At 47.9% G+C, this 11085-nt stretch overlaps 1 protein-coding gene across 2 annotated transcripts in view; it reads left to right on the top strand.

Moving 5' to 3' along the window:
- The first annotated feature begins 604 nt into the window (after positions 1 to 604).
- Positions 605 to 11085, top strand: part of LOC138683427 (CDC42 small effector protein 2-like) — a 109869-nt gene continuing 99388 nt past the window's right edge. Inside the window, exon 1 of one of the 2 annotated variants that reach the window (XM_069775163.1) lies at positions 605 to 1268. The gene's annotated coding sequence lies outside the window, so the exon portion shown is untranslated. Of the gene's footprint in view, positions 1269 to 1372; positions 1722 to 11085 lie in introns of those variants that run through there. The other variant, XM_069775164.1, reaches the window with a different exon arrangement.

Raw genomic sequence — 11085 nt, 5'->3', positions numbered from 1 at the left:
GAGGTTGTTTGTGCCAAGTTCCCTTTATCGTGGAATGTGCACCTGTGTTTTTCTAATTGGGATCTTTCTTTCTCTGTCTTCTTGTTTATTCTGTTCAAGGCCTTCTAAAGGCATCTGGAATGCTCTTGCGACCGTGAGCTACTTTCAGGCCCAGTAACTAAGTTCCATATAATTGAACCCTACAATGGACCTGAAAGGAAAGGAGAGGAATCCTACTCAGGGAGAAGGATTCTCCTCCTGGCTGGACAGAGAAAGCTCTCTGGTGGACAAGGAGAGTTTGTCCCCAGGACTGCACATGGCATCAGCCAAAGTCCGATTTCCTAGGTGGTTCAAATGCCCTGTTAAGATGATTTTGGAAAACACTTTTATAACAGGATGGGGCAGATGTCAGGAAGCTCTAGGAGTGCCTTGCTGACCAGGGCCCATGGTGATGAGAGCCGTGTAGGAGGAACATACCCCACATAACTGACCACAGCTAGGGAGGAGCTGCCAGGCCTGCTCCCACTGGCTGCCCCACCGCCGCCCACTGACTCACCCCGCCGCCCCGGGCTGGCAGCGAGGGGCCGCAAAAACGACGATATACCCCAGGCCGCACCGGACCTTGCTGGGCCGTGAGGCCCACAGACTCTGTGGCTGCCCCGCCCAGCCACCCCCGGGGGGGCTCCTGCAGCTCCCCAGTGGTGCCGCGCGCGGCATCAGGGAGCGCTGCAACGCCAGCTACCTCACCAGGCCCTGGCGCTGCGGCCACGTCCGGCGGCGGTTTGAAAGTGCGGCAGCGGAGGGGCGGGTTGTATATAAGGGCTGACAGGATAGAGCAACTCCTTTAGTTGCTGCTTGCGTCTCCTTTATTCGCTGTCTTCCTCGTCGTGCTGAGCCCAGCCGGTAGCGTGGAGTGAGCCGGCCTGGTGGATCTGTTCCCATCGCCGCACTAGCGCCACTGAGGTCGCCATTTTCACCTCCTCCCCACCTCAGACCCTCCCGGCCGGGCTCGCAGCGCGGCGGGGGGAGGGCGCTTCGCCGGCGGCAGCAGGCAGTGTTTGGCGCTCAGCTGCGGTAGGAGAATCGGCCGGGAGGGAGAAGAGAGGCTAGCGCCGCTCCTGCCCGTTGCGTGTGACCACCCGGCCATCACCAGCCTCCTCCATTGATTTCGCCTCTATCCTCCTCCACCCCTCCCTAGCACCGTGGAGAAGGGGCACGGGACTCCCGAAAGGAGGGGGAGAAGGTACCAAGGAGAGGTGGACAAGGAGAGACTGCCACTGCGGATAGCGGTGAGTGACGGGGACAGGGATTTGGGTTCCCCCGCCAGCCCAGTGGGCGGTTTTACCACCCCCTCCTTCCCCCGTGAGCCTGAGTGGGTGCTGCTGGCGCCGGATTGGGCAGGGTGCCGTGGAGCAGGTACCTGCGGCCGGCAGCGAGTCGGGCTGCGCCTCGGGCACCGGAACCGGTTGCTCCCTTCCCCTGGGCGGGGAGCTGGCAGAAACCTAAGCCCCCCTCCCACGGACCGGAGCAAGGGGGTAGTCCCGGCAACCTCTCCCTGTGGAGTACCCAGCCTGCCGGCGGCGGCTCCTTGCCGAGGAGCCCACCGGTATCTTCCGTACTACAAGCCCTCAGCCCTGCGACTGGGCTGGGTGAGCTCCCCGCGAGCGGCGGCAGGGCCGCCGAGGCCCGGGTGAGACGTTGTGAGAACAGCCCCCTTGCAGGGGTACTTAACCTCAGAACAGGTAGGCTCTTTGTCAACAGTGCGGTGAGCGATGCTCTCGAGGCGTTTTAAAAACCGTTTTCTTCTGACACTTTAACAACAACAAAAAGACCCCAAACAAACCAAAAAAAGAGAGGCAGGCAAGAAACAGCGTTTCTGGTAGATTATAAAAATTAGGATGTTAGTGGGTGGGTTGGTGGGGTGGTTTTTGTGTTGTTTTGTTTTTTCCGGGGGGAGGTAGATGTGAGAGCAGACTGTGTTGAGGGAGGGCAAGTGGTGCTTAGAACAGGTTGCTCGGTGGCAGACCTGTGGGAGGTCAAGGCTGTGTGGGGGCTCTGAGCACGGCCTGTGCTGAACACAGGGTGTGGTGGCCTGCTGGGGATGCTGCGGTGCCTCCCTCCCGAGCAAGAGGCACGAGTGTCTGTTACCTCCCCCCCTTACATTTTAAAATAATGGTATAGCATATTGTACAACGGTGTGAAATGCAGAATGTCACTCTGAAGAAAAATTCCTTGAAGCTACCTATTAAACCAAGTGTCTAAAGGCCATTGGGGATGTAACAGTGAAACTCATTTTGTATCCAAAGAGCTAAACTCTTATTTTAACAAGGTGGTTTGAAATGTGGGGCTTGTCTTGGATTAAGCATTTAATTTTTAGTCTGTTATGTAGTATATGTAACTTTATGCTTTTATCAAAATTATAAATCTTTTATAGGCCCATCAGTTTTTGGGACTTCTAACTCTGAAGTCAGATGTGAAATAGATCATAAGCCTTCTGATCTTGTTTTTGAACTTGGATGAATGGAGTAATTTTTTTTTATTTTTTTTTTTTTTACTTTTCAAAATGAGAAACTTCTTAGGAATTTAAACAAAACACTGAACAGACCTTTCTCACACCCATTCCAAATATCCTTCCTGTACTAACTGCTTAAAAAAAAAAATCTAAAAGTAATTTGTTTGTAAAGTTGGGGGGGTTGCTTTAGTTCTATTTCTTTTTTTGTGTGTGAAGGATCCTATCTAATGCTCAAGGTCTGAGTTTTATTGTGGGTTTGTTTTTTTTGTTTTTTTTAAAAATTGCATCAGTGTATAAGGAACTCTTGTAAATGTAAGGTAACACTAGTATTACAGTTGAAAGAAGTAATTGGGGTTAGAATGTGTTCTTGCACTCAAGGCACATTTAGTTATTGACATTTACTTAGGTCATCTGATTAATATTAGCTCCGTGGAGATGTGTGGATGTGTTTCTGAAAGGTACGTTTTTCACTTTCTCAAAACATAGATATAATTTTGAAAGACAATAAAATAAGTGAATTTCTGTTGTAATGATTGGTGTGTTTTTTGAGGGGGAGAAAGGGAATATTGAAGATGAAATTACAGAAAGTGATCTTGCAAATGCTTAGTGACTATTATTAAGTAGCAATTCAAATAAGCAATGAGGTCCTTTACTGTGTATAAGTTCTAGTATGTTGTATTTGGTTTACATGGCAAGGTTGGTTTTTTTTTGGGGGGGGGGTGGCTTCTGTGAGAAGACATCAGGAGCTGCCCCCATGTCAGAGACAGTTTAAGCTGGTTCTGAAATGGACCCACCATTGGCCAAAGCTGAGCCAATCGGCAACTTAAGTAGTGCTTCTGTGATAACATATTTAAGAAACGGTAAAAAAAGCTGTGCAGCGGCTGTGGGAGAGAGGGGTGAGAGAAACAGCCCTGCAGACACTAAGGTAAAGAAGGAGGGGGAGAAAGTACTCCAGGTGTCAGAGCAGAGAGTTCCCTGTAGCCTGTGGAGAAGACCATGGTGACACAGGCTGTCCCCCTACAGCCTGTGGAGGACCCCAGGCCAGAGCAGTTGGATGTGCCCTGAAGGAAGCTGCAGCCCATGGAGAACCCATGCAGGAGCAGGCTTCCTGGCAGGACCTGTGACTCCATGGGGGACCCACGCTGGAGCAGTCTGTTCCTGAAGGACTGCACCCTGTGGAAAGGACCCATGTTGGAGCAGTTTGTGAAGAACTGTCTCCTGTGGGTGGGACCCCATGCTGGAGCAAGGGAAGAGTGTGAAGAGGAGGGAGTGGCAGAGAGAGACAAAGCATTATGAACTGACTGCAACCCCCATTTCCCCTTGTGCTGCTTGGGGAGGGGAGGAGGTAGAAGAGTTGGGAGTGAAGAAGGGAAGGGTGGAGGGGAAGGTGTTTTTTAGTTTTATTTCTTGCTATCCTAGTCTCTTACAATTAATTGGCAATAAATTAAATGAATCTTCCCCAAGTTGAGTCTGGGTTTTGCCCATGATGGTAATTGGTGAGTGATTTCCCTGTCCTTATCTTGACCCATGGGTACCTGGTGTCCAGCTGAGGTCAACCCACCACATATGGGCATAAAACTAATTGTGTGTGAACATTTACATTGTCCTCTCAAATTTAATTTCCCCTATTAGCTTGGGTAAGAACTTACAATATGGATATACTTGCCTGGATAACTAACTACTTTTTTTTTTTTTTAACTAGTGGGTGATTTTTTTCTATGTACTTTCCATGTTGAAAGAGTGGTCTCCTTTCCAAGCATAGAATCAATTATGCTGTATTGAAGAGATTTCCTGCTGAAGTTTATATAACTCTATACCAAAGATACATAAATTGGAAATATAAAAAAAAAAGTAGTGTATGGTCTGTGAAATATTTTAATTCATTTGTACACCAGATGAATGAAGAACACTGAAACTAGTTTGTAGTCCAGAAATGTTGCAGCTGTATTGTATGTTATTTTTGACAACTTTTAGTATAACTTTTAGATAACTGTTTAGTGACAACTTAAACTATCATATAACAAGGCGAAATAAATTATTTTGAAGCATGCTAGTAATGGTGACCTTGTGAGCATGTCAACTCTGTGGTGGTTTGCAGTATAGCAGTTTGAGCAAAGCTTGTGGAGAAGGTGGTTTTTTACAACAGGGAAAAGAGTTAGAAATGTTTTGAATGTCCTTTCATGGTTATTTCTGTCCAAAACCAGTTGAGTTGCTTTAGAAACTGGAAGGAGAGAAATTCAGTGTGTGTGTTTGTTTTGAGTGACTTCCTGCATTTTTTGTGGCTTCCCCCCCCCCCAGGTATCAGAGCATTCACTGCACTGATTAAATCATTACTCAGAGTAGTGACAAGAAATCAGATCAGGACATACAGAGGTGTCGCAGTAAACAAGAAATGTTAAACATGTTGGGTTTTTTTTTCTTCTCCCCAGCAAGAAGTGTAATTGACTATGTTTTACACCTCTAGGAGTAATGGTTTGTGGTGATGAAATAATGTTAATCATTTGCTGCTATAATTCATTGCCCACTGGGCAGCAGTTAGTGTAATACCTGGTAACTTGAGCAAACCTTTAAGAGGTTGTGATGTTTATATACCAGACTTTTTGACACCCCAAAGGTGGGTGTCGCGGGGGGGGGGATTTCTTAAAGAATCACCTCCAACTGTATTAGCAATAGAAAAATGATTTAATAGAAATTTGTATAAAAGTGCAACTTCACAGAATTCACTGGCAAGGTTCACTCTATTACTTAGTACATGGATGAAATGCACACAGGAAAATTAATTCAGAATCAAACTAAACTTATGTATATAGGGATGTCCTGGGTTCAGCTGGGATAGAGTTAATTTTTACAGGAACCTGGGAGGTGGGGGGCATAGCCGGGGCAGCTGACCTGAACTAGCCAAGGAGCTATTCCTTACCATGTGACATCATGCTCAGTATATAAATGGGGAGCGGGCCGGGGGAGTGCTCTCGACTTTCTGTGGGGGAGGTGGTGGAGCGTCAGGTTCCGGGTGGTGAGCAGTTGCACTGTGCATCACTCATTTTGTATACTCTTTCATTAGTACCGTTGTTGTTGTAACCTTTTTTTTTTTGTGTTGTCCCAGAAAACTGCCTTTATCTCAACCCTCGAGGTTCCAGTTATTTTTTTTCCTTTTCTCTCCTCCGTCTCCTCTCTATCCCACTGGAGGGGGGCGGGAGGAGTGAGCGAGCGGCCTCGTGGTCCTTTGTTACCAGCTGGGCTGAAACCACGACAGTCCCTTTTGGTGCCCAACGTGGGGCAGAAGGGTTGAGATAACGACAGATCTGGCCAGAGTGTGTTGAAACAAATTTGTCATACGCATTTCTTATACTAGATAAATAGATGTTAGTCAGAATGTTGATTCATCTGTTTACATGGTGGCGTTTTGTAAGTTCTTATATGCTCTATGTATTGCCTGTAGTTGCGTATCTCATCTCTGGGAGAGTGATTGGGATTATCATTTTGCTGTACTGGGCAATGTCGATTTGTGAAATGATTACATCACTGGTCATGAGGTTAAGCTGGTATCTGTATGAGGCAGTGATATCATTTCCAGACTTTGGGCACCTTCTGTCGGATTTTATTGGTAATTACACCCAACCCATGGGGAAGTTAGGGGGGGATACTTCCCCCCATCCGTTCCCCTCCTTTTTCTCTTTCCAACTAATTACAACAGTTTTCGAGAATTTTGAATATCCTTGGGATGCGCAAGCCTGTGTGCTGTTAGTGCTATGCCTCCTGACTATGTTTCAGGTCTTGTCTAGGGCTACAAAGAGGCTCTTTAAGAGTACCGCCCAGAGATCTGCCCCAAAGCTGGATATTCATGGGTGGCACGGCATGTGGGAGGATATGGGCAGGTATCTAGAGAACTTCTCACCTCCAGTGGCTTGGAAGTTCACTCCCGAACAACTACAGAACCCTCATGAAGTGGTAGAATATTTGAAAGGAAAATGCTGTGGCTATTCCAAAGATGTACAACTCGATGCACTGTGCTGGGCCCTGGCCAGTATCTACCAAACACTGCTTGATATTAGGCAGCACCCTCAGGGGGAAAAGGGGGAAGAGAGGGAAAACCGGGCAACGTGCACTGTGGCTACCCCAACCCCGGTGACAGATACTGCAGCTAAACCAGAAAACCAACCTGTGCCAGTATCAGTCGCCCCTGTACAGAAAAAGAAACACAGAAAAAAATCAGTTCGCTTAGTGAGAGATGAAGATGAACCAGGGTCATCGCGAGAACAGGAGGAAGAGGCAGAACCTGAAATAATTACCCGATCTCTATCCCTGAGTGAGTTGCGTGACATGCGAAAAGATTTTAGCCGCCACCCAGGTGAGCACATTGTTACCTGGCTGCTCCGATGCTGGGATAATGGGGCTAGTAGTGTGGAATTAGAGGGTAAGGAAGCCAAGCAGTTGGGATCTCTGTCTAGGGAAGGGGGCATCGACAAGGCGATTGGGAGAAAAACACAAGTCCTCAGCCTCTGGAGGCGACTTCTGTTAGGTGTAAAGGAAAGATACCCTTTCAGGGATGAAGTTACATGTCACCAAGGCAAGTGGACCACCATGGAGAGAGGTATCCAGTACCTGAGGGAATTAGCCGTGCTGGAGGTGATTTATAATGATCCAGAAAATGCGCAGTCACCCACAGATCCAGATGAAGTCCAATGCACACAACCCCCGTGGCGGAAGTTTCTACGAAGTGCACCACCAACCTATGCCAACTCATTGGCAGTAATGTCCTGGAAAGAAGGCTATGGACAAACGGTGGATGAATTGGCTGTCCAACTCCGGCAATATGAAGGAAGTCTCTCTTCCTCCCTACGGGCCTGTGTCTCAGCTGTAGAGGAATTGTCCCGAGAGTTCCAGCAATTCAAAGTAGATATGTCCTCCTCCTCACCTGTACAGGCCCGCATTGCAGTTATTGGGAGTAAGCGTTCCTCTGCCCAAGAGAGAGGAGAGAGAAAGTACACACGACGGGCTAACCTGTGGTTTTACCTGCGTGACCATGGAGAGGACATGAGGAAGTGGGATGGAAAACCTACCTCAGTCTTGGATTCACGGGTACGGAAGTTGCGAGAAAAAGCAACCAGAAAAGAGGATTCTTCTTGGAAAACTGCTGCTCCAGTTTCCCATGAGCAGTCCCCATGATGCAGTATATGGGCCGATCTCATTTCTGATCCTCTTGAAGGGACTTCTGATTCACGTGTGTGAAAAGTGAGTAACGGATATTCTAAGCAGGATTAGAGGGGCCCTGCCTCCAGCCAGGTGGAGGAGAGGGACAACCGAGTCTACTGGACAGTGTGGATTCGATGGCCTGGCACATCAGACCCACAGGAATATAAGGCTCTAGTAGACACTGGTGCACAACGCACCCTAATGCCATCAAGTTATAAAGGGGCAGAACCCATCTGTATCTCTGGTGTGACAGGGGGATCGCAAGAGCTAACCGTATTGGAAGCTGAAATGAGTCTAACCGGGAATGAGTGGCATAAACACCCCATTGCAACTGGCCCAGAGGCCCCGTGCATCCTTGGTATAGATTATCTCAGGAGGGGGTATTTCAAGGACCCAAAAGGGTACCGTTGGGCCTTTGGTATAGCTGCATTGGAGACGGAGGAGATTGAGCAGCTGTCTACCCTGCCTGGTCTCTGTGAGGACCCTTCGGTTGTGGGGTTGCTGAAGGTTGAAGAACAACAGGTGCCAATTGCTACCACAACGGTGCACTGGCGGCAATATCGCACCAACCGAGACTCCCTAATCCCCATCCATAAGCTGATTTGCCAATTGGAGAGCCAAGGAGTGATCAGCGAGACTCACTCACCCTTTAATAGTCCCATATGGCTCGTGTATAAATCTAATGGGGAATGGAGACTAACAGCTGACTATCGTGGCCTGAATGAAGTTACGCCACTGCTGAGCGCTGCAGTGCCAGATATGTTAGAACTTCAATATGAACTGGAATCAAAGGCAGCTAAGTGGTATGCCACAATTGACTTTGCTAATGCATTTTTCTCCATTCCTTTGGCAGCGGAGTGCAGGCCACAGTTTGCTTTCACTTGGAGGGGCGTCCAGTACACCTGGAATCGACTGTCCCAGGGGTGGAAACACAGCCCCACTATTTGCCATGGACTGATCCAGGCTGCACTAGAAAAAGGTGAAGCTCCAGAGCACCTGCAATACATTGATGACATCATCGTATGGGGCAACATGGCAGAAGAAGTTTTTGAGAAAGGGAGGAAAGTAATCCAAATCCTTTTGAAGGCTGGTTTTGCCATTAAAGACAGTAAGGTCAAGGGACCTGCACAGGAGATCCAGTTTTTGGGAGTAAAATGGCAAGACGGGCGTCGTCAGATCCCTATGGATGTGATCAACAAAATAGCAGCTATGTCCCCACCTACTAATAAAAAGGAAACACAGGCTTTCTTAGGTGTCGTGGGTTTTTGGAGAATGCATATTCCAAATTACAGTTTGATTGTAAGTCCTCTCTACCAAGTGACCCGGAAGAAGAATGATTTTAAATGGGGGCCTGAGCAACAACAAGCCTTTGAACAAATTAAGCGGGTGATTGTTCATGCAGTAGCCCTTGGACCAGTCCGGGCAGGACAAGATGTTAAAAATGTGCTCTATACTGCAGCTGGGGAGAATGGCCCTACCTGGAGCATTTGGCAGAAAGCACCTGGGGAGACCTGAGGCCGACCCCTGGGGTTTTGGAGTCGGGGATACAGAGGATCCGAGGCTCACTATACTCCAATTGAAAAAGAGATATTGGCAGCATATGAAGGAGTTTGAGCTGCCTCAGAAGTGGTTGGTACTGAGACACAGCTCCTCTTAGTACCCCGACTGCCAGTGCTGGGCTGGATGTACAAAGGGAAAGTTTCCTCTACACATCATGCAACTGATGCCATGTGGAGTAAGTGGGCCCCACTGATCACACAACGAGCTCACATAGGAAACCCCAGTTGCCCAGAAATTGTGGAAGTGATCACGGACTGGCCAGAAGGCAAAGATTTTGGAATGTTGCCAGAGGAGGAGGTGACATGGGCTGAAGAGGCCCCACTGTTGTCCTGGTTTCAGCTGGGATATAGTTAACTGTCTTCCTAGTAGCTGGTACAGTGCTATGTTTTGAGTTCAGTATGCGAAGAATGCTGATAACACTGATGTTTTCAGTTGTTGTTCAGTAGTGTTTAGACTATAGTCAAGGATTTTTCAGCTTCTCATGCCCAGCCAGGGCACCTGACCCAAACTGGCCAACGGTGTATTCCATACCATGTGACGTCCCATCTAGTTTAGGAACTGGGAAGTGGGGGCAGGGAATCGCGGCTCAGGGACTAGCTGGGTGTTGGTCGGCGGGTGGTGAGCAATTGCCCTGCGCATCATTTGTACATTCCAATCCTTTTATTACTACTGTTGTCATTTTATTAGTGTTATCATTATCATTATTAGTTTCTTCTTTTCTGTTCTATTAAACCGTTCTTATCTCAACCCAGGAGTTTTACTTCTTTTCCTGATTTTCTCCCCCATCCCACTGGGTGTGGGGGGAGTGAGTGAGCGGCTGCGTGGTGCTTAGTTGCTGGCTGGGGTTAGACCACGACAGTCCATTTTGGCGCCCAACGTGGGGCACAAAGGGTTGAGATAATGACAAACCTGACCAGAGCTTGTTAAAACAAATTTGTTTTAAGCTTTCATTATGTTGATTTATGTATTCTTAGAGTTGTTGCTCTGGTTTTTAAAGCTCTGTTATGTATCACCTCGCTTGCTGTATGTAGTTCCCCTTCTGCTGCTTATCATCCGTGGGAGGTGAATTAAGGTTTTTGCTTTGATGTATGGTATAACACAGGTTTAATGGTATGATAAAGTCATCAGCTGTGGGATTAATCCGGTATTTGCACTTAGCATTGTCACCTTTATACTGCGGGAGCCTTCTGTGGGAAACTATTAATAATTATACCATTTACCTTTCCACCATGGAAAACCAGTCTATGGGTGGGGTACCTTTCTTCCCCTCTCCTTTCTCCTTCAATCCAGTTACAATGGTGTTTGAGAATTTTGAAAAATTTGAATACTCCTGGGATGTTGGGACTAGCATGGTCCTAGCCCTACTGCTAGGAATTAGCATACTTCTGAATGTGGTTCAGCTCTCGTTTAAGGTTAAACAGCTATTTAAGAAGATCACCCAGAGATGTGCCCCAAGGCTGGATAATTATGAGTGGCAGGGTGTGTGGGGTAGTACGGGCAAGTACCTAGAAAAGTGGGCACCTCCAATGTTTTGGAAATTCACCCCTGAACAAGTGCAGGATCCAGAAGAACTAGTAAAATATTTGGAAAAGGTATGCTGTCACCCCGGCAGCTCCAGAGAGATACAAATCACTGCAACGTGCTGGGGCCTGGCCCATGCCTATCGAGCCCTGTTTGACACCACTCAGTACCCTCAAGGGGAAGAGAAAGTCTCTGGACCTAACAACAAAATGATGAGCACCGCGGCCACCCAAACCTTGGCAATGGGCGTTGCGGCCTCTCCAGCCCCGGTAATGAGCATTGCAGGCACCCAGACCTTGGCGACAGGCACCGTGACCCCT

The sequence above is a fragment of the Haliaeetus albicilla genome, chromosome W (assembly GCF_947461875.1).
Source record: "Haliaeetus albicilla chromosome W, bHalAlb1.1, whole genome shotgun sequence".
Classification (NCBI taxonomy): Eukaryota; Metazoa; Chordata; class Aves; order Accipitriformes; family Accipitridae; genus Haliaeetus; species Haliaeetus albicilla.
The sequence above is the reverse complement of the archived record's forward strand: the minus strand, read 5'-3'. Positions and strand labels throughout refer to the sequence as shown.